Source organism: Gopherus flavomarginatus, chromosome 13 (genome assembly GCF_025201925.1).
Source record: "Gopherus flavomarginatus isolate rGopFla2 chromosome 13, rGopFla2.mat.asm, whole genome shotgun sequence".
NCBI lineage: Eukaryota > Metazoa > Chordata > Testudines > Testudinidae > Gopherus > Gopherus flavomarginatus.
In genome coordinates this window covers 9505407-9525495 of record NC_066629.1, presented here as the reverse complement: position 1 = coordinate 9525495, position 20089 = coordinate 9505407, and the positions used below count along the sequence as shown (strand labels likewise).

General features: G+C 47.3%; 1 protein-coding gene across 6 annotated transcripts in view; it reads left to right on the top strand.

Annotated features, from left to right (window-relative positions):
- The window catches only part of LOC127033611 (zinc finger protein 420-like), a 496719-nt gene that overhangs the window by 84350 nt on the left and 392280 nt on the right, over positions 1-20089 (top strand). The gene's annotated exons all lie outside the window — the stretch shown is intronic.

Below are 20089 nucleotides of genomic sequence, written 5' to 3'. Positions count from 1 at the left end.
AAGAGCCTGATGCTCTACTGACTGAGCTAGCCAGGCTTGCTAAGAGCCTCCACCCCTCCTCTTCTTCTCCACGGCCACTGCCAATTCCTCCTCCTCTTCCTCACCTCAGGGTCACTAAATCTCCTCACCTAGACAGCCAGCCCATCCACTGCACCCCAATCCCCCATGCCTGAGCCTCCCTGCCAAAGTCCTGCACCTGGCTCCATAGAATTAATTCTCACGTGTTGCTGGGAACTCTACTTCTTGTGCCCAGAGAGTCTCGGTCCCCCTCAGTAGAAGACCTGAGAAACACAGTGTCTGCCTTTTCTAAAGAAGTGCTTGGAGGGGCTTTTTCTCCTCTGACCACGTGGCCTAATGGCTAAGACCTCTGGCTTTGGATGAGGAGTGGAGAGTTCAAGTTGCTTTGTAGTTGTGTTGCTGCATTTTTACCTTCGTGCTGAAAGTCCTGCTCCCTTCAGGGCTGGAACCTCTTCTTGGCCGCTCAGGCCAATGCTCTGTCTTCACCTAGAGCCCTGGGAAGGAGTTGGGGGGTGGGCATCACAAGGGCTGGGACATGAGCCCCAGGTGCTTCCAGTCTAGCCTTTGCCCTTCCTGACTTGCAAAGAAAATGGGCGGCTGCCCAGGCTAGTGTGTAGAGCAGTTTCCCTCTTCCAAGTGTGCACCTGTCCCTGTGTTTGATGGGGTTGCTACATAGCACCTTGGGAGCCTGGGTGTTTCTCTGCTTCTTGCCAGCTGGGGAAAAGCCTCTTGGGGTAAAATCTTCTGCCCCATGGCAAAAGTGAGCACTGTGAGTGGGAACAGACAGAGGCCACACCAGGGGGTGGCCCTGCTTTCCTACCTTCTTCTGATGTTGGCCACAGAGCATCAGCAACTGCTCTTCATGCTGGTCTGTGGGTCGCTTTCAGTGGGTGTTTGGCATGGCAGGGAGCAGCCTGGCCAGAGGTCTTTGTGGCTGTCTGCTGGCCATGCAGAGGCATGGTCCTCCCCTCCTCTTGCCCCGCCTTCAGTTGCTCTGTGGCTTATAAACCTTCCCTTGGAGCTGTCAGCACCAGCTGCCTCTGCTCTAGGTGTCCAGAGCAGGGAAGATGTTAGGGGCTCCAGGCTGGGCTCCACCTCACTCCTACCAAGCCTTGACTATTAATCCCGGCCCTGGCACTCCTTTCTTCAAGCACCTTGTGGGCCAAAGGAAAAGTGTGGCAGCAAGCACAAGGGCCAAACTTGTGGGCATCAGGTGAAGCAGCAAGAATCCCAACCACCAGATCAAACCACAGGACTACAGGCGCCATAGCCACTTCTATACCCCAATCCATTGCAGCCACCTCAACCAAAGACCTGGCTCTAGTGGGTGTGAGTCACCCAGCAGGAGGAAAAAAGACTCACTCTTAAACAACTGGAGACAGGGAAATTGAGCACTTTGAGCTTCAGGGCTTTACCACAAACCAACACAAGGTTGCACTGAGATTTGAACTCAGATTGCAAGATTCAGTCCTGAGTGCTGCTCATTACACCATGGGACCATATTGTACTTCCTTCTCTGGCCATTGGTGACCCTCATAAGGCTGGCTCATGTAAGAGACTGTTGGCCCTTTACTAAAACTTAATGGGGTTTTTGGTTGGCTAGTTCCCAGTCCCAATAGAAGGGGGAAGGGTCAGTGGGAAATCAGGACCCTGAGACTGACATGCCCCTGGAGCAATGGTCACCAACTGGTAGGGAACATGTGAGAATTTGTTAATGGAGAAAAATTCCTGGTGAAAATTGGCAAAGCTGTGCAGATTTTGAAAAGTTCCAGTGAATTTACACATGAAAATACATACAGAGAGACAAACACACAGAATGAGAAAATCACAGACTGCACAGATCCACACAGACATAACAAAAACCAAACCCACACAGCACACAGAGCCATATACACATAAGGGAAAACCACACAAAACATAGAAAGAACAAATCCATGCCAAAAAATACAGCAAAAGCCCACAACAAGAAAGCACAAAAACTACATACCAAAAGAATACAAAGAAAAAGGCAATCTGCATGCAAAAGTCATACACACACACACACAAAACTATGCAAGGCATCCACCAAAATCCCACAGGACCCACATGCACATCAACACAACAGACGAAAACCACACCAACATACAGAAAGCCAGGCAGGGTTTGAGTGTCACAGTGAAGAGGGTGAGCACAAAGGTGGTTTGGGGAGCAACGATTGAGGGAGAGTCGACGGCAGTGCTCTGGGCTCTGCTTGACCCCTCCTGACACAGGCAGCTGGTGGAGAGCAGAGCCTGGTAGATCTGTGGAATCTGCCCTGCTCTCTGTAAAGCAAGGGGACCTCAGTGTCTTCTGAGCTGGAATTGTATTTTTTGCAGGGCAAACGGATTGGCAGAAGCCATTTGCTTAAAGAAAACTAGCATTGTAGGTGAGGCCTGAACTCGCAACTTCAGCAAAACTCCACTCAGCTCTGCTACTATAAGTCCTATGCACTAACCCATTGCACTTCTGATACCCAACTGAGGGTCTTGTCTCCTTGATTCATGGATGGATTAGGGGTTGAGGGGGTAGCATTAGCTAAAACAAATCCATATTAATGGCTACAGAATGGCAGCAGCAGAGGTGGGGAGTCTCCTTCTGTGTGATAGAGCTGGTTCCCCCTTCCCGTTGCTGTGGGGAAGGTTGGTGCTTTGAGCCCACCCGGTGCTGGAATGTCCCATGGGTGAGATTAACAAGATTCTTGAGAAGAGAAGAGAAGGGAGGGAAGTCTTTTCTAGTCCTGCCTAGCTCCATTGGTCTCCTGTGGCCCTTTTGGCTCTCTGCTCCCCTGCTCAGGAGATGCAGAGACAAGCCCCCATCTGGGTGAGTCACCAAGAGGCTGTGTCCCATGGAGTGTGTGTAGGAGAGGGAGAGGGTTTGACTAGGCTCAAGGGGAGAAGGTTGTGTGTGACAGTGTGTGGGGGAGGGTGAGGGAGTGTTCCTTAGGATATAAATGATGGAAAACATACCCAGTAGTGACAGTGAAGCCCCGTGTCTCAGTGTTATGACCCTGTGTGGTGCTGCAGTTCACCTTCCCCTCTTATGGTCTCATCTTTCATTGAATCCAGCATTTTTTCACCTTTCATCATCCCAGAGGTGTCTCACATGCCTCAGATTCAGAGTGTCCCTCTTAGAGGTGCTGAGAACTGGAACTGATTTCAGCTGCTGGACAGCTCTGCTAGGTTTTTATACATTTGCATAGGAAAATCCTGAGTGTTTAAATTCATTTCAAGCCCCCCGCCCCCATTCAGTGAACTCCTGAACATACTGGAGATGGGTCTGGAAATCCATTTTCATTTGAAAAAGTTTTTAAAGGGAATCTCTTGGATTGTAGCTAGGAACCTATTATCCTGCAGAGAAACATTCACCCACTGATCTATACTCGCAACAAAGAGTGTCATGTATAGCCCAGAGCAGGAACAGTTTTTCACCTAGGGGTTACTAAACTTTATCTCTATACAAACACCACAGCTTACAAACTCCCCACCCCTGCTCTGTGTCACCAGAGCACAACAACGACTCTCCTTGGAGCACACACAGCTCCCCAGCTCCGTGCCCGTCAGTCTCTCCAGCATTGCTCCAATCCCTTAAAGCAGGGTCTCAATCTCAATTTACCTTAGGGCCAGTGCCAGTCCTCCAGTCCTACCAGTGGGCCAAAAATGTCACTCATACCACTCAGAACCCACCCCTCAAAACTCTGCCTCTCACCTGCCTAAGGCTCTGGAAGGGAGTTTGGGTGGGGGGAAGAGGTCTAGGATTCAGGCCCTGGGTTGGTGCTGGGGATTGGGATGCAGGAAGGGTGCAGGCTCTGGGGGGAGTCTGGGTGCAGAAGGGGTGAGAGGTTGGTCTCTGGGAGGGAGTTTGGGTGGTGGAGGGGTTCTAGGGTGCAGGCTGTGGGATGGAGTTTGGGTGCTGGGTGCAGGCTCTGGGCTGGGGCAGAGGATAGAGGGAACAGGAGGCGGGGTGGTGGTGCTGGCTCTGGGAGGGAGATTGGGAGCGAGTGAGTGGAGGGAGGGGCATGCAGGCTGTGGGAGGGAGTTTGGAGGCTGGGGGGTGTGGAGGGGGTGCGGGCTCTGGGAGGAAGTTTGTGTGGAGGAGGAGGTATGTGAGGAAGGGGTGGTGGTGCAGGCTCTGGGAGGGAGTCAGGGGTGCGGCGCTTACCTGGGGCTCCAAGGCGGGGAGGGCTGGGGGTCCTCCACATGCTGCTGCCCCCAGGCATAGCCCCCGCAGCATTCCATTGTCTGCAGAGGCTTGTGTGGAGGCACAGCTCTGCCCTGCCCTGCCATCGGCAGTGGCCAGCAGCCACTGGAGCGAGCAGGCAGATGCTGCACTGCCGGGGCCCCTGGGGGGGAGCGCCTGGGGGCAGCAGGTGGGGCCAAGGGAGTGACTCAGTCCCAAAACTGCTGGAGCCCCACGGGCAAGACCCTGGAACCAGGACTGCCAGCCAGATCAACACCTTTAAGAGGAGATGTCCCTCTCCCTGTCAAAAAATGATCTTCCTCCTTCCGTTCAGCGACAGTCTGAATTGTTCCTTATCCCAGCAGAGCCAGAGGATTGAAAGCAGCAACATCAAACCCTTGTGTAGTTCGCAGGAATGGACATAAACACTTCCTGGTATCTGAAGAGATGTTCAGCTTTGCCTTTGATCAACTACAAGGCTAAAGGGAAAGGAGGTGGTGCCAGATATAAAGAGTGAAACGTGACACATCATAGTTATGCCCATGGTGGCTGCAAAATCTTTTTATAGACTTCTTATCATCAATGTATTGTTTTTTCTGGAGTCGACACCTTGACCAAGAAATTTGTACCTTGATGAAATAATCAACTGCCTCTGGTGAAAACAATGGACTTAACACTCACTGCGGTGTCCCTACACAGCTACAAGTACTAACAACAGTGGCTGCCTTTTAGCCATAGTTTTAGTCAGGGCAATAAATTGAAACAAACCCCCGTTAAATCATTTCTCAGCTCAACTCCTTCACCCACATTCCCTAGAGTGTTGGGCCACCATGTGGATGTTTCATTTCTTGCCTCTGAAACCAGCTCATCCCACAGGGGAAGAGTTCAGTCCAGGGCCTGGTGCATTCTGGGAGCAGGGACAATGCAGAGAAAGGGCAGATACAGGGCAGTTCTGAACACTCTACACAGAACTTCCTGTCCCGACCCACAGCCCCTGTTACAGGGGGCTTTTAGCCATAGTTTTAATCAGGCCAATAAATTGAAACACCCCTGTTAAATCATTTCTCAGCCCGAGTCCTTCACCCACATTCCTTAGGGCATTGGGCCACCATGTGGATGTTTCATTTCCTGCCTCAGTTTCACACAGAGACACAATTTCCTTTCCACATATCCGGTTTATGTTAAATCAGAATTACCCGTAGTGTAGACGTACCCCTTGTCTTGTGGACCAACTCCTGCTGGGGAAAGAGAGAAGCTGCATTCTGCTTCTGTCTCTCCCCACCAGAATCTGGTCTAATACAAGAATGACCTCCCTTGCCTTGGCTCACATCAGTTTCTTGTCATTGCAGAAGGTCAGCTCTTGTCATCCACTCCGGCCACTTAATGCTTTTCTAACCTGCCAAGTGTGGGCAGGCGAGTGCACAGGCAGCCAGCGCTGTTTCAAGCTGTTCTGTGGGAAGGAACAGACAATAGCATTGGGGCTGCGGTATAATGCTTGCATAGGCTTGCTCTGCCCTGGTTTGCTGTACGAGTTAACAGTGAGAGATTGGTAGTCACAGGTCAGTGGGTGGATTTGTGCAAACTAGGATTGTAAAGGGAACTGTCTTTGAACAGAATTGTGTATTAAGGGGTCTTGCTTTGAATTCTTCCACTGGAGTCATTTCGGGGAAGTGATCCTCACTTAGAGTTACCTCGTAAGGGTGTTCATGGCATGGCTGGGAGCTCGTCACGGTTGGGTTGAAAGCGGTGGGAGCAGGGGTGCACGTGCATCACACAGTCTTGGCATTATTTCTCAGTGCTTTGTGAGCTAAGATCAAGTGTAATAGGTTGCTGCTAATACCAATAGTAAGCCAGCCTGACTTCATGCACCCACAAGGGGGCAGACATCTGTGAACCTTTCCTGCTGGATTTTATCTCCTTGAGCCCTGACCCCACCAAACTAAACTCCATCATATGAGGGTCATCCTATCCCCATTAGCCAACCTGCTTATTTATACACATGACTGTCTGTAACTTTCTGTATGAGTGATGTACCCTCACTGCTTGCTGACTGTATCTTGATCTTACCTGCTGTATACTCACTGGGGACATTGCAGATTGTATATGTTATGTGTTGTCTAATACCAAAATACTAGCATCCCCCTATAGTTTGTATGTTACCCCGATGACCAATAAATGAAGTTTCAAATTCTCTGTATCAAAAATTTTCTAATAAACTTTTAAATCTGCTCTTATCAGTTTAATTTTCTCAAATGGACATCTGCAAACCATTGTCCTGAAGATGGAATCTCCTGCAGCTATTTTCGAAAAATTGATGCTGCTTTATAGAGCTACTCTAGTGCTCAAGCTGATTTGCATATACATGATGCTGATATGCATATGCACTGCACTACTGATACCTTGAAAGAAAATTCTCTTTCTTCTTCTCTTTCAGCTACACCATCATCGACCGCTGCTATTCTTGTGTGTTCCACTTCCCAGAAAACCCAATGAAAGCCTGTCCCAAAGACCTGGACCACCAGCAAGGATGAAAATATCAGGAGCTGACAGAGGAAGACCCCGGTGGACATTTCTACAAGAAGATTGAGCAGCAGAAGGCCAGCTCTTTGGGACCTCACATCCAGGAGCAAGAACATCTTGACAGCTCCCCCGGAGGAGGACCCCGGAAGAACTTTGCCTGCTTCCCAGGTCAAGGAACCTGAACTCCACCCTGCTGCTCCCAAGAAGAATGCCACCGGAGGAGCCCCCCCCAATGACAGAGGACTGGGATGCTGATTGCCACGCTGCCGGGAAGGATGCTGCCAAAGAAGCCCCCCTGACGACCGTGGACCAGGATGCTGGCCACCACCCCACCGGGAGGGATGCCACGGGAGGAGCTCCCCGACGACTGAGGACTGAGAGGCTGATCACCGCCCTGCCAGTAAGGACGCTGCCAGAGGAGCCGCCCCGATGACTGAGGACCAGGATGCTGATCGCCGCCCCGCCGGGATGGATGCCACCAGAAAAGCTCCCCAGACAACCAAGGACTGAGAGGCTGATCGCAGCCCCGCCGGCAGAACCGCCACCAGAGGAACCTCCCAGATGACCCAGGACCAGGATGCTGAGCACTGCCCTGCCAGGAAGGATGCCATCAGAGGAGCCCACCAGAGGCTACAACTGCCAAAGGATCCTCTTGCTATCCCCCAGCTGTCAAGAAACCTTTGCTCTACACCCCAGCAGCCCCAGCCACCATGGGATGGCTCCCCTGTTCTCTGGCGGACACCGGACACACCCACTGCTCTCCAGAAACCACTGCCGACGAGGGACAATTCCTTCAACCCTCAACAGACCACCCCCACTGCTTCACAGGGGCTCCAGCCACTGGGAGGCATCCCCGGTGATCCTGAGGCACAGCTACCACAGAAAGATCCCCCCCCCCACCAGCCGTACGCCAGAGAGCAACCAGGAGGGCCACAACACCCCACGAGATGCTCAGCCCCAGACACCAACCAGAGGGATTCTCAACCTGTGTTTATTTAATTTCACACATTTACTTTAATAAAATTTTTAAATCCAAGGGTGTCAGCATTGCTTCTTGGCTCTTTAGAGCTTAGCTCAAAGGATATGTTTCTCAGATAGGCAATCTCTGGCACATGTGCCAAAGGCAATATAAGAGCTGATTTTCAGTAGCACTCATACTGCCCTGGTCCTGGCTCTACATTTTAAATTATTTTTAAATGAAGCTTCTTAAAACATTTTAAAAGCCTTATTTACTTTACCTACAACAATAGTTTAGTTATATATTAAAGATTTATAGAAAGAGATCTTCTAAAAATATTAAAATGTATTATTTGCATATGGAACCTGAAATTAGAGTGAATAAATGAAGATTTAGCACAAACCTTCTGAAAGGTTGCTGATCCCTGGTATGTTCAAACTATCCATGGGATTGGTGGGTAATAATTGATCTATTGGGCTTTGATTTATTGTGTCTTGTCTGGATGTAATAAATCAATCCTCAAATGTGGTCCTGTTCACTCTGGAACTTTACCCGTGTAAGAAGTGGAAGTGGAGGGGATGGGGGAGCCACAGCTGTCAATCCTGTGCTGTGAGGACAGGAGGTAAGTCAAAATAAGATATATCAACTTCAGCCACACTATTCCTGTAGCTGAAGCTGTGTATCTTACATTGATCCTGCCCCCCACCCCAGTGTAAACCAGGCCAAAGTGTAAGTAGTCTCTTAGCCTATCCAAGGCTGTGATCAAGTGTCTTGGGGTATATCTACACTATGAAATTAGGTCAAATTTAGATGTCGTTTTTTTAGAAATTGTTTTTATGCAGTCAGTTGTGTGTGTTCCAACACAAAGTGCTAGAAGTGCATTAAGTCAGTGGACTGCCTCCACAGTACCGAGGCGAGCGTCAACTTCCAGAGCGTTGCAATTTGGGTAGCTATCCCACAGTTCCTGCAGTCTCTGCCACCCATTGGGATTCTGGGTTGAGATCCCAATGCCTGATGTGGCAAAAACAGTGTTGTGGGTGATTCTGGGTATGTCATCAGACCCCTTCCCCATGAAAGTAATGGCGGACAATCATTTCACACCTTTTTTACTGGGTTACCTGAGCAGACGCCATACCACAGCAAGCATGGAGCCCACTCCTCTCACTGTCACCGTACGGCTCCGGGGTTCTGGCAGCTGTGGGACTGCATTGCTACACAGCAGTAACTCATTGCCTTTTGATAGCAGAAAGTGCATTATGATTGATAGTTATCATTGTCATACTCTTAGGTGCTCTTTTAGTCAATCTCAGTGAAGTCAGTTAGGGGTGCCTGGGCAAACATGGGAGTGACTCAGCCAGGTTATTCTCATCTTCTGCCAAGCACCCAGGAGATGATGATGGCTAGCAGTCATACAGCACCGTCTTCTGGTGAGTAGCCAGGAGATGCCAATGGCTAGCAGTTGTACTGCACTGTTTGCTACCTACCTAAGATGTAAAAGCTAGATGGATCAAAACAAGAAATTGACCTGATTTGTTCTGTGAAATCAACAGCCTGCTAAACCCAGGGTTTTGAGTTCAATCCTTGAGGGGACCATTCTGTGTGGCAGTTGTTTGTGTTTCTCCCCTTTTGTTGATTTTAATTCCCTGTAAGCCGTGCCATCAGTTGCCCCTCCCTCCATCAGAGCAATGGAAGACAATTGTTTCGTGCCTTTTTTCAGCGCAGAACCAGAAGTTGCAAAAGCAAAACCAGGCAGGGAGGCGACAGCAGTACGATGACGAGAGTGATGAGGCCATACACATGGTCATAGACTTCTCACAAAGTACGGGCAGGGCAATGTGCACATCATGCTGATGAGTTCTGCATGGTGACCTGTGCTGATCAGCTCTCCATGCTGGCCAAACAGGAAATGAAATTCAAAAGTTTGCGGGCCTTTTCCTGTCTAGCTGGCCAGTGCATCTGAGTTGAGAGCACTGTCCAGAGCGGTCACAATGGAGCACTCTGGGATAGCTTCCGGATCCAATACCGCCAAATTGCACCCACACTATCCTAAATTCGACCCGGCAAGGCCCATTTCAGTGCTAATCCCCTCGTTGGAGGTGGAGTAAAGAAATCCATTTAAAGAACCCTTTAAGTTGAAAAAAAGGGCTTCATCGTGTGGCTGGGTCCAGGGTTAAATTGAGGTAATGCTGCTAAATTCAACCTAAAGTCATAGTGTAGCCCAGGCCTCAGAGGGATTTTATAGCTACTTGCTGGCTGGGTGTCCAAAAAAGGGTGCTACCCGCCAAACCCACCCCCTTTCATTTATCACACTTGGTAACTACTAAGCAGAACCACAGAATCATAGATTGATTTGCTGAGTTTCTTGCAGGCCTTCCTAATGGCACAGTAGGGCTGCTCATGGTTCTGTACAATGTTGTTTTGTTTAGTAGTGTCTGTGAAGGCACTTCCAGCTATTTGGCCGTGGGAACTCTGGTATTAAGTGGACATCCTATCTTAGCTGTGTATGGCTGTATTGCTTGTAGATTTATATATTCTGTATTGATGTTACCAAATGGAGTATTTTGTAGATGTCTGCTATAATTTGTTTAACTTGAATAAACTTCCTCAGACTCAACCACCTGCCTTTCACACACCCCGCTGCCCCTCACTCTCTGAGGTGGGAACAAGCCACCAGCATGTGTGTCCATTGGATTTTTTTTTATTTAATTACTTCTCGTTACTAAATTATTTATGAATGTTTTTTAAATTTCATTGCAGTGCGTTTGCTTCCTGCCACTGTCACCTGGCAGCTAAGGAATGTGAGATTCTCCTCCATTGCATTTCTGCCCATGGAAGAAGAAGAGAGATCACACTTCAGTACCTTTGGAAATAAAAGCAACCTGGAAACAAACCAGCTGTTTCCTCAGTATGCAATTTGTGTCTCTTCTGGTGCAGTTGATGTGTGTGCAGCATGTGTGGTGGACAGGGGCACTGTGTGCTCACATGGGAATTCACCATCCTTGGTGCAGGATTTGACTTGTTTCTGGACTGAATGTAGCACTGTGGAGTGTCAGGCACAGGCTGCATGACCCCCTCCATTTATCCTTGGCGCAGATACAACCCAAGGCTGCAGTAGTGCAACCTCCTCTCCCCCTGCTCTCCACCATTATCTGCACAGCCCACCTGTCAGGGTAGGAGGGGACTGTTGCTCCATGGCTTCTGGTTCTCAGATGGGACTGCCCTGGAATGGGGGTGTGTGGTTGCGTCCATTAGGTCACCAGACTGAGCCTTCTAACAGCCTTGGTGATTGTTCCCAAGATCCAGGACTTTGTGCTCAAACATCTTCCTGCTTCGTTGTTGAAAATAAGGCCAGGGTTTCCATGCAATATACAGAAAGAAAGTAGATTGTCACCCCAAATGGGACTTGAACCCACAATTTCTGGCTTTAGAAGCCAATGCCTTACCCATTAGGACACTGACATTCAACTGCTGAAGAGATGGAAATTCCCTCTCATAAATGCGCATTCCTCGCATTTGCTTCAACACCAAATAGCCCCTTTATGTGCCTTACAGAAATGTCTGCATCCCCTGGCAGTGAGGCAACTGGGCAGGTTGATGACACAGATGAGCACCACCTTTCAGCCAGCCATCTTTACAGAAGAACCCCATCCTAGAGTCACCCCTCCCTCCTTCAGCACCTCCACATCTGTGGCTCTGAGTGACAGCCGCCTCCTGCCTCACAGGTTAGACTCTTGGTACTGTGCCAGCCTCCCCCTCGCTTGAAGGCCCAGTGTAAGAAGAAGGAGGCCTGGTGCTGGCAGAAGAGGGTTTTGATTAATCCACCTCTATGTTATGAGCACAGCACACGGACGCTGTGTCCCTCTGCTGGCTTCTCTTCAGCAGTGCCTAGCGGTCCTGGCTCCAGGCTAGTGCCTGGTGAGCTCTGGCACTGGCAGGAAGCACTACAGGGTGCCGGGCAGCAGCCCTAGCAAACAGCTGCTGGTAGGTGTCTCTGTGGTATCATGGGTCAGTGAGTTCAGCTGTTAATGGAAAGGAGAGGAGTTTATGCTCCATCAGGAATGACTCTGAAGGCTCCTTGTGGGCTCCTCAAGGTCTGCTGACAGCCATAATGTTCTCCTTTTGCCACCTTGAAGGCTCCCTCCTGGACACAGTGGGTTCACCTGCTACCTACAAGAGTGTGGGGGCCGTTCTGCAAAAGCCCATCTACAAGCAGCCACGCCAGAGGCTCGGGCTTAATCCTCAAGGCCGAGCGAAAAACCATCAGCTGGGAACATTTTGCTCCCTTCCCATCTCCACTCAAGGAGCAAGGGAGAAACCAATGAGACACGCCGGCTTGAAGATGCCTCCCTCCCACTTCCCTGTAGGCTGTGCAAAGCCCTTGGCCTGCCTCATGCCTCATCAGGAAAGTGCAGCCATGGAAGCACTGCAGCCTCATTCCAGGACAGGAGGCACTTGCCATGCCCAGGCCTGCCTCTTGCCTTTAGCCCAGGCAGCCAGAGGTGTCAGGGAGCTCCTTGGCAGGCAGCCGCCTCAGTCACCTCTTGCCTCATGGCCTAGGCTCTTGGTGCTCTGCTGGTCACTGCCTCGCTGGAAGGCCAGGAGGGAAAAGAAACAAGCGCATGCATAACAAAGGATGGCTTTGATCTATTGACTGCTGGATTACAAGCCCAGCACACTTCCACTGTGCCACTCTGCTAGCTCTTCCCACCCCCTTCCACCCAGCCGCTGCTATCTGGATTAGTGCCTTACGAGCTCTCGTGCTGGCAGGCAGATGCGCAGGCTGCTAGGCAGCTGCCCTGGTCACAGGATTTTATAGCGTCTACAGGGTAAAAGGGATCTAGTTGGGGTTTGGACCCCTCTCGGAGCTGGGTAGCTGAGTGCCGGAGATGGGAGCACTTCTTAAACTGTTTTCAGTTAAGCCTTCAGCTTGTGGGGGACGAGGTTCAGCACTGGATCCATGTCTGCAGCAGGCAAGCGCCTCTGGCTCAGTCGCCCACCCCCCTCCCCTCTGCAGTTTTAGCAAACTAAAACCTGGAGCAAATGCACACGCCTTGCAAAGGAACAGGAGCCAGGATCTCGAACAAATGTCAACATTTTATTAAGATGACGTTCAAAGAAAAAAAAGTGTACGGTACAGCTTTTAGGCGCAGAAGTTTCTGGTAATCAGGGAACAACGTACAGATTACCCAGGGGACATGAAGTTTGGTTTAAGAGCGGGTGGCGTAAGGAATACATAATCTGCAGTAGCCGCGACAGGGGGTAAAAGGTTAACGTACAGAAACGGAGTTAGGAGGGTATGTTGTCCATGTGAGGGCTCCGTTCAGGTGTGGAGTATAATGAGCGGATACAACAATGAGGATGGATTGACCTGCATTTGGTGAATTTGAACGTTCAGTGTTTTTTAATCTTTTCCACAATCTAGTTTAAGCAGGGTCACTATGAACTCTACCCTGCCATCTGTTGGTGATCTGGTGTAAAGGCCTTTTGGGGCTGATGTCATTGGCATAGTTACACCCACCCCGGATTGCATGATGGAAGTGCTTGTCCAAATGGTCATTTCAGCTGCTGTGGGATCCCCAGTCTCTTTGTTATTGTGGCAGGAGTAATCCAGTGTATTTTCCTGTTTATTTTGGATCAAGGAGAGAGTAACTGTACCTGGCATTTGAGGCCTGAGAGCTTCACCCTCGCCTGGAAAGTACTCACCATTAAGGGGTCTGGGTTCCAAATGCCTAATGCTTGAGAGAGAAATAGAAATGGCTGTTTGGTTGGTTCTTGTTGTTATACTGCTGATGATTTCTTTTCTGATGTAAGAAAATAAAGACGTTTTTTAATTTCTTGACTTGTTGTTAGTACTGCAGTGTTTGAATTACTTGCCTTAAGCTTATACCATTTGATATCTTTCATGGTCTATTTTGGTACTGAAAGGTAAAAGCCTGCTCTGTGTGTGGTGTTATGAAGTAGCAAAGGTGGGTTGTACAGGTGATGCCTGTGCCAGGAAAGTTGTGTTCCCCAGCTGTAGTTTCTGAGTCCAATCTGCAAAATTTCCTTGTATTACAAGTGGAAAAGAGCATTTTACTCAACTCTGAAGTTGTTTACATCTTTTAGTGTGTAAATGATATCAGAGCCCACCAGCTTAATTATATCCAAAATTTGCACTACAGTATTAACAATTTTACAACTGTGGCATAGAACCAAATATGTAATAGAATGATAAAGAGCTTTATTTTTAATCTACAGAGAAACAAAGGCCTGAAAGCCACCATTTAGACATTTCAAAAGAAATCCACAATGCTAAATACAACTATCCATTTTCAATCTGTCTTAATTCACTAGGCCTTTGAACCCATGTCCCTTGCCTAACGAGATTTATGTAGATTCTGGTGATTCATGAAATCATGAACTGCTATGTACCGTTCTACTGTCCTTGATTCATATCACCAGGATAACTACACTTTATTACTCCTGCCATAATAACAAAGAGACTGGGGATCCCACAGCAGCTCAAATGACCATTTGGAGAAGCACCCCCATCATGCAATGCGGGGTTGGGGTGACCATGCATATCAGCAACAAAAGGCCTTTATAGACTCATAGACTCTAGGACTGGAAGGGACCTCGAGAGGTCATTGAGTCCAGTCCCCTGCCCTCATGGTAGGACCAAATACTGTCTAGACCATCCCTGATAGACATTTATCTAACCTACTCTTAAATATCTCCAGAGATGGAGATTCCACAACTTCCCTAGGCAATCTATTCCAGTGTTTAACTACCCTGACAGTTAGGAACTTTTTCCTAATGTCCAACCTAAATCTCCCTTGCTGCAGTTTAAGCCCATTGTTTCTTGTTCTATCATTGGAAGCTAAGGTGAACAAGTTTTCTCCCTCCTCCTGATGACACCCTTTTAGATACCTGAAAACTGCTATCATGTCCCCTCTCAGTCTTCTCTTTTCCAAACTAAACAAACCCAATTCCTTCAGCCTTCCTTCATAGGTCATGTTCTCAAGACCTTTAATCATTCTCGTTGCTCTTCTCTGGACCCTCTCCAATTTCTCCACATCTTTCTTGAAATGCGGTGCCCAGAACTGGACACAATACTCCAGTTGAGGCCTAACCAGCGCAGAGTAAAGCGGAAGAATGACTTCTCGTGTCTTGTTTACAACACACCTGTTAATGCATCCCAGAATCATGTTTGCTTTTTTTGCAACAGTATCACACTGTTGACTCATACTAAGCTTGTGGTCCACTATGACCCCTAGATCTCTTTCTGCCATACTCCTTCCTAGACAGTCTCTTCCCATTCTGTATGTGTGAAACTGATTCTTCCTTCCTAAGTGGAGCACTTTGCATTTATCTTTATTGAACTTCATCCTGTTTACCTCAGACCATTTCTCCAACTTGTCCAGATCATTTTGAATTTTGACCCTGTCCTCCAAAGCAGTTGCAATCCCTCCCAGTTTGGTATCGTCCGCAAACTTAATAAGCGTACTTTCTATGCCAACATCTAAATCGTTGATGAAGATATTGAACAGAACCGGTCCCAAAACAGAACCCTGCGGAACCCCACTTGTTATACCTTTCCAGCAGGATTGGGAGCCATTAACAACTACTCTTTGAGTAAGGTTATCCAGCCAGTTATGCACCCACCTTATAGTAGCTCCATCTAAATTGTACTTTCCTAGCTTATCTATAAGAATATCATGAGAGACCGTATCAAATGCCTTACTAAAGTCTAGGTATATCACATCCACCGCTTCTCCCTTATCCACAAGGCTCGTTATCCTATCAAAGAACGCTATGAGATTAGTTTGACACGATTTGTTCTTTACAAATCCATGCTGGCTATTCCCTATCACCTTACCACCTTCCAAGTGTTTGCAGATGATTTCTTTGATTACCTGCTCCATTATCTTCCCTGGCACAGAAGTTAAACTAACTGGTCTGTAGTTTCCTGGGTTGTTTTTATTTCCCTTTTTATAGATGGGCACTATATTTGCCCCCTTCCAGTCTTCTGGAATCTCCCCCGTCTCCCATGATTTCCCAAAGATAATAGCTAGAGGCTCAGATACCTCTTCCATTAACTCCTTGAGTATTCTAGGATGCATTTCATCAGGCCCTGGTGACTTGCAGGCATCTAACTTTTCTAAGTGATGTTTTACTTGCTCTTTCCTTATTTTCTCTTCTAAACCTACCCTTTTCCCATAAGCATTCACTATACTAGACATTCCTTCAGACTTCTCAGTGAAGACAGAAACAAAGAAGTCATTAAGCATCTCTGCCATTTCCAAGTCTCCCGTTACTGTTTTCCCCTCCTCATTGAGCAGTGGGCCTACCCTGTCCTTAGTCTTCCTCTTGCTTCTAATGTATTGATAAAAAGTCTTCTTGTTTCCCTTTATTCCCATAGCTAGTTTGAGTTCATTTTGTGCCTTTGCTTTTCTAATCTTGCCTCTGCATTCCTGTGTTATTTGCCTATATTCATCCTTCGTGATCTGACCTAGTTTCCATTTTTTATATGACGCCTTTTTATTTTGTAGGTCACGCAAGATCTCAAGGGTAAGCCAAGGTGGTCTTTTGCCACATTTTCTATCTTTCCTAACCATTGGAATAACTTGCTTTTGGGCCCTTAATAGCGTCCCTTTGAAAAACTGCCAACTTTCCTCAGTTGTTTTTCCTCTCAGTCTTAATTCCCATGGGACCTTGCCTATCAGCTCTCTGTCAGGGTAGAGTCAGGGTAGAGATGTCAGGGTAGAGTTCATTCTAACTCTGCTAACATCTTCCCCCCAGCCAAGAATTGGTGGTCCTGGTAAATCACACTCCCTATTATACCAGCTCATTGGTATTGAATGCTGAAGTTATGGCTAGCAAAAGTAGACACCCATCTGTGCTCTGTAGCATCCAGCTTAGCCGTTGTTAACATGTAAGTCAGTGGATTGTTCTCTGTCCATACCTGAAACTGAACACCAGACAAGTAGTGTCGAAATTTCTCAGTGATGACCCATTTCAAGGCCAAGAACTGCAGCTGGTGGATGGGCTAGCAAGTTGCACTATCAGACAGTCCTCAGCTGGCAAAGGCTACAGATTTACATTTGCCTTCCACTTCCTGGTACAGGACTGCTCCCAGACCCTCCAAACTGGCATCAGCATGCAGGATAAATGGTTTGTTTGGGTCAGCGAGGACTAGGACTGGCACATGAATCAGGCAAATAATGATTTCCCATAAAGCACTGTCACATCTCTCATCCCACCATGTCCCAAACGGAGAAGAGAGGAGCCCCTTCCCTGTCCCAGGCTAGGAACACCAGGCCTGTAGGGGGTAAAGTGGTTATAATTCTGCCCAGGCCTGCCAGTGTTGCCGTTGTAGTGGGGAAGAGATGTTTCTCACCTAGTTCTTAAATTCTCTCATAAGAGGGAGCAGGAGGAAGTTTTTTTTTCCCCCTGCAGTTCAAACTTTTTACTCCCCCACCATTTTCTGCTCTAGCCTGATCCCTCTCTCCCACCTCAATTCTCTTTTTCCTGGTTGCATTCCAGAGCCCTCACAGCCCAATTCTCTTCACTAACCCTGAGTCCTCTACTACACCTTGAACCTCTCATTTCAACCCCACCCCAGAGCCTGCACCCCCAGAGCCAGTACTCTCATCATCCTGATTCCAACTCTCTGTCCCATATACCCTGATTTAGGGTGCACTAATAATATTAATGTGGATAATTTGATGAAAATTTAATTTATTAGCTTACATTTTATTTAATTTGAGTTACAAAGTTACAGTTGCATTACTGCTATTCAAAAGATACATATGACATTATATGCAAAAAAATTTTGGTTAATATACTCACAGCCTTCCTTGACAACCTGGTGGTAAGAGACACAGGACCAGCCTTGCAGTTCACGTTTCTCAATTCTTGAGTGAAAGATGCAGTGCTTAGAAAAAGCTAATGTTACTTAGGGTTCACTTGACTATGTTAAATCTAAAATCAAAACCTAATAAACAAAGAATAAAAACAGGGAAACCGAGCTTAGCTTAGTTCCCTTGAAACTTAAAGTTTAAGAACAAGTACAGCCTACTGACAGTACATAGAGAGAGAGAGAGTGGAGGAAGTAAGTCAGAATGATAGAGCAAAGTGCTCTAGTGAGGTGGGTTACCTCTTTCATAGGGCACAAGCACCGGAAATCCTTCCTCCTATGCCCAAATTTCATTCCTCACTCACAAAATATTAGGGTATGCTTACTTCATAGGCTAGTATGTTTGTGTGTGTTGATGACATGTACATATGTACAAAAGTTCCCTTGTAGTGTACCTGTTAAGTCTGTGGGTACAACAATGAAAAAAATCCCTATGCCATTCTGCATTGTCAATTGGTCTAGGTAAAGGTCTTAGACAGGCATGGGTACTTATCTATTTAAGTAACAAGATAAAGGTCAATTTTCCTTTCTGAGTAAAAGGTCACAATATAGATATGCTCACTTTGCCTTAGCTTACATACAGGATATGGCCTGTAGGTTCTCGTAAGTCATGTGCCCCAGTTCCCTAATCATCTTTATTGCCCTCTGCTGGACTCTCTCCAGTTTGTCCACATACCTTCTCATGTGGGTCCCAATCCCAAAAGTACTCACATAGCACCCCAATGGCCCCAAAATGTTGGCTTTTAATACGTAAATAAGGTACTGCCATGCTCAAGTCACTTCCGAGCTCTCCAGTGGAGCCTACTGGCAGAGAACAAGGTGAAAATTAGCCAGGATGTCACTCAGTCAAATCCCTGTGCTCCCCGCAGGTGGTATCGGGAAGCTCCAAGATGGCTCACTTTCCTTTTCTCTCATCAGCTTCAGGCTCCAGGGTTACAAATGCACAAAACAGTTGGGATTCTCCCCTGGCCTCAGGGTGTGGGGCTGCTCTGAGGGGATGGACTTGCACACTTGGGATACTAGCGCAAAGACACAATTTCAATTTCTCTTAGAGAAATTGGAGGGCAATTTATATTTGGTAAAAATCTTATTTAGTGAAAGGAAAGCTGCAGTGACAGCCTGGCTACTGGGGTGCAAAACACTTTCCTCCTGGGAGAAACAAGAAGTTAGAATTAGAAATTTACATCATTTATTCCATTGATGGCACAGATTTAATTTTGTTTCTGTGTAGGTTTTTTTCAGGCTGTGACCATTTTGGTTTATTGGGTTATTTTGTTTTTTTTAGTTGGACTGGAGCTTTTAATTGACATTTGCTGGATTCGAATGGCTGACCTGCAACACCAGTTTTGACATAGTTCTGCATATTTTATACAAATTTGGCCAGTGTTCAAGGATTCTATTCCTTTATATAAGGTTTTAGTGGTCAGGCTTATTTATTTTATGTTATTTTATCATTCTGCTGTAACACACCTGTCATAGATAGTTAAGGCTTAATAAAACAGGAGTACTTCATGTCTCTTTTGCCTGTAAAGGGTTAACAGGATCAGTGAACCTGGCTGTCACCTGACCAGAGGACCAATCAGGGGACAGGATACTTTCAAATCTTGAGCGAGGGAAGTTTTTGTGTGTGCTGTTAGTGTTTGGTTGCTGTTCTCTCTGGGTTCTGAGAGTGACAAGAGGTGCAACCAAGTTTCTCTCCAATCTCCCTGATACAGGCTCTTATGTGCTGAGAATACTAAGTACTAGGTAGATAAGGTGAGTTAGGCTTATGTTTGTTTTCTTTATTTGCAAATGTGTATTTGGCTGGAAGGAGTTCAAATTTGTATTTTGCTGAAAGGATTTTAATTTATACTTGTATACATAGGTTGGGAGGGTATTCTCAGTGTTTATAGCTGAAAGACGCTGTAACATATTCCATCTTAAATTTACAAAGATAATTTTTACTGTTTTTCTTTCTTTAATTAAAAGCTTTTCTTGTTTAAGAACCTGATTGTTTTTTATTCTGCTGTGAGACCCCAGGGGATAGGGTCTGGATCCACCAGGGAATTGGTGGGGAGAAAGGGGGGAAGGGGGAGAGAAAGGTTAATTTCTCTCTGGGTTAGGATTACTTTCTCTCTCAGGGAGAGTCTGGGAGGGGGAGAGAGAAGGAGGGGGGAAGGTGAATTTTCCTCTCTGTTTCAAGATTCAAGGAGTTTGAATCACAGCAATCTTCCAGGGTAACCCAGGCAGGGGAAGCCTGGGAGAGGCAACGGTAGGGGAAAGGGTTTACTTTCCTTGTGTTAAGATCCAGAGGGTCTGGGTCTTGGGGGTCCCCGGGCAAGGTTTTGCGGGGACCAGACTGTACCAGGCACTGGAATTCCTGGTTGGTGGCAGCACTACAAGTACTAAGCTGGTAATTGAGCTTAGAGGAATTCATGCTGGTACCCCATCTTTTGGACGCTAAGGTTCAGAGTGGGGAATTATACCATGACAACACCTTTTTGATAAAATGATGAAATTAT